General features: G+C 35.1%; 1 pseudogene; it reads right to left on the reverse strand.

Moving 5' to 3' along the window:
• Positions 1-1,074: 1,074 nt before the first annotated feature.
• On the reverse strand, positions 1,075-1,191 carry LOC127493397 (U2 spliceosomal RNA; annotated as a pseudogene).
• Positions 1,192-3,979: the final 2,788 nt, after the last annotated feature.

A 3,979-nucleotide genomic window follows, 5' to 3' on the forward strand; every position in this document is an offset into this window, starting at 1 on the left:
ATAGATCTACTATATGATCCAGCCATCCCACCCCTGGAAATTTACCCAAACCAAAAGAAATCGGCAGATGAAGGAGTATCTCTATCCCCACGTTTATTGTAGCTCAATTCACATTATCTGAGACATGAAATCATCCCAGATGACCATCAACTGATGACTGGATAAAAAAATTATGGTATTGATACACTATGGAGTACTACTCACTGTAAAATAAAATTAAAATCCTGTCTTTTGCAACAAAATGGATGCAATTGGAAACTGTTATATTTAGTGAAATAAGCCAGTCCCAAAAAGACAGACACCATATATTTTCCCTGATCTGTGGTAACTAATAGAGTACCTATAATATAATGCATTGAAGCGAAATGGATGTTTTGAGATTCAATGACGATTTACAGCCCTTGTCTCTTCTGCTGAGGAACAGTGTTTTGTTTTGTTTTTTTCTTCATACTGTTGTTGAACTCTTTTCCTAGCATAGCATTAATCTAATGAATAGGAAGTAAGCTGAAAATAGATTTTTGTAAAAATTAAGAGTGGTGATAGCAGAGGTAGAAGGAAGTAGGGCAGGAGCATGGGAGGTAGGGAGGTTAGGATGGAAAGTATCCCTATGATCCTAAATCTTAAATAAATTAAAATTTAAACTCAGTTATGATGTATTATCCATGGAATAGTTTGTGTGGAATTGGTATTTTCTCTCCATTAACAATTTTTTAGACCTCACCAGATGAGCTAAGCTTGGAGTTACCTTTGTGGGAAGTTTTATGGCTATAATTTTAATTTCTTGAAGAAATGTAGGGATATTCAGATTGCTTACTTCTTGAGTGAGTTTTGGCAATTAAAGTCTTACAAGGAGTTTGTTAATTTCTTCCCTGCTTCATAGGCTGGAAACTCTGAAGACATTAAATTAAGGAAATTATAAGATTATGTCATATATTTTCCATCTCATAAAAATCACTGTCCTTGTTGCCTCTGTACAGTGTTTCAAAATTATTATTTAATACCATTTATATGTTTTATTTTGTTTCACACACGTGGGCAAATGCTATCCCTAGTTCTTCATCTTGGCAAGAAATGAAAGGTTTCTACTATTCTTTGAGTTGCCTTTGCATTTATCCCCAGGTTTTATTTTTAACTTATTTCTGATAAGAACAGATACTACACTTGATCTTAGCCAAAAAGCTGAGAAGCGATGAACTTACCTTCTTTCAATTTAAATTCCATTTATTGTTACAACATAGAATTTTACCTAACTTGTAAAAAAATCCATTTTAGCTGTCTCTGGGTCTTAATTGCTGTGTTAGGCCATTTACATTTAATATAATCATCAATATTTTGTATTAGTTTAAATCTAATATCTTTCTATTTTTTTTCTAATTGCTTCCTTTCCAATTTAATCTAGTTTTTTCTCCCCTGTTTTGGATTATCACTTTTAATTCTACTTTATCCCTCGTATTGACTTATTTTTTATTCCTTTTTATTTCATTGTATGCTATTTGCTTTAGGATTAGCAACAGATATCAATAACATCAGAGTTAACCTTCAAATAACATTTTTTAAACTCATGTACAGTCTAAGAATCATAAGATCATAGGCTTTCATTTCCCCCTGGTATCCTTCATCCTACATTTAATTAAATTTTCTCATTTTATTTTCTAAATATTTTAAATTTCACAACCCATTATCATTTTTCTTTAAACATACATTATCTTTTTTTTTTTTGACAGGCAGAGTGGACAGTGAGAAAGAGAGACAGAGAAAAAGGTCTTCCTTTGCCATTGGTTCACCCTCCAATGGCCACCGCGGCCAGCACGCTGCGACCTGCGCACCACGCTGATCCGATGGCAGGAGCCAGGTACTTATCCTGGTCTCCCATGGGGTGCAGGGCCCAAGCACTTGGGTCATCCTCCACTGCACTCCCTGGCCAGAGCAGAGAGCTGGCCTGGAAGAGGGGCAACCGGGACAGAATCCGGCACCCCGACCAGGACTAGAACCTGGTGTGCCGGCACTGCAAGGCGGAGGATTAGCATATTGAGCCGCGGCGCCCGCTCAACATACATTATCTTATATAGCAATTTTAACATGAATGAAAAATAATATATCTCTCTTATGTGTAGCTGCTCTTTCTGGTGTTTTTCATTCTCTAGTTTAAACCATATCTCTTTCAGTTACTGTTTTCCCTCAGCCTAAAGAAGTTTCCTTAGTGGTTTTTTTTTTTTTATTATTTATCTCTGCTGGAAATGAATTATTTCAGCTTCATTAATCTGAAAAAAACTTATTTTGCTTTCACATTTGAAATATATTTTCACTGCCTAAAGAATTCCAGGTTGTCAATATTTTTGCTCAACACTTTTAATTTGTTATTCCATTGTTTTTTGCTTAACAGAAATCTGGTACTATTCTTAAATTTGTTCCTTTGCAATTTGATTTTTTTACTCTAACTATTGATATCTCTGGTGAAATGTCTGTCATTTGATCATGATGTACTTTGGGATTTTTTTAAAAAAAAGATTTATTTTTTTGAAAGAGTGACAGAGAAGAAGAGAAAGATAAAGAAAGTGATCTTCTATCCACTGATTTATGACCTAGATGGCCGTAAAAGCCGAGACTGGACCAGCCTGAGACAAGGATCCAGAAATTCCAAGAAGTCTCCTATGTGCTTGAGCCATCGTCCATAGCTTCCCAGGTACATTAGCAGCGAGATAGATTAGAAGCAGAGAGGCCAGTCCTCAAATCAGCACTCACTCCATTGTGGGATTGGACACAGGCATCTGAAGCAGCACCTGAACCTGCTGTACCACAAGCCCCACCCCTGGCATGGTTTTCTTAATGATGCATATTGAATTAATAGATTCAAATGGTTTTTTGTTTTCATCAAATTTGGAAAATGATTAGCCATTATTTCTTCAAATATTTTTCTGACACGTCTCTTCTCCGTATTTCTTTCCTCTATGATTTTAATTACTCATATGTTAAATTACTAGATATTGTCCCACTAGACATTCTTTGTGGTTAAAAAATTAATTTTCTGTTCTGTACTTTGCTGTGGGTATTTTTTTATCTCTAGTTCCTCAGGTTCATTAATCTTTTTTTTCTGAAGATTCTAGTCTGTCTCGTCTTAATTCCTTATAGTATGTTTTTCATTCACTTGCTGTATTTTTCATCTCTAGAAGTTCCATGAAAGACATTTTCATGTTTTCTATTTTTCATTATCATTTTGTATTTTGCCTTATCTTATTGAATATATGAGTCATATTCACAAAAGCTTCTTTTTTTGATTTGTTTTTCTTTTTTTATTTTTTTAACTTTTATTTAATGAATATAAATTTCCAAAGTACGATTTATGGATTACAATGGCTTCCCCCCCATACCGTCCCTCCCACCCACAACCCTCCCCTTTCCTACTCCCTCTCCCCTTCCATTCACATCAAGATTCATTTTCGATTATCTTAATATACAGAAGATCAGCTTAGTATACATTAAGTAAGGATTTCAACAGTTTGCTCCCACACAGAAACATAAAGTGAAAAATAATAGATGATTTTTTTTAAATGATGATGAAATCAGATCAGACCTATTGTCATGTTTAATCCCAGTGAGAGTCAAGTTGGGAGTTGATAATTTCTTTTTTTTTTTTTTTTACAGAGGATCAGTTTAGTATGCATTAAGTAAAGATTTCAGCAGTTTGCACCCCCATAGAAACACAAAGTGAAATATATTGTTTGAGTACTCTTTATAGCATTAAATCTCAATGCACAGCACATTAAGGACAGAGATCCTACATGAGGAGTAAGTGCACAGTGACTCCTGTTGTTGACTTTACCAATTGACACTCCTGTCTATGGCATCAGTAATCTCCCTATGCTCCAGTCATGAGTTTCCAAGGCTATGGAAGCCCTCTGATTTCTCTGATTCTTATCTTGTTTAGACAAGGCCATAGTCAAAGTGGAGGTTCTCTCCTCCCTTCAGAGAAAGGTACCTC

The sequence above is a fragment of the Oryctolagus cuniculus genome, chromosome 5, assembly GCF_051225735.1.
Source record: "Oryctolagus cuniculus isolate XC-2025 breed Fujian yellow rabbit chromosome 5, ASM5122573v1, whole genome shotgun sequence".
NCBI classification, from domain to species: Eukaryota; Metazoa; Chordata; class Mammalia; order Lagomorpha; family Leporidae; genus Oryctolagus; species Oryctolagus cuniculus.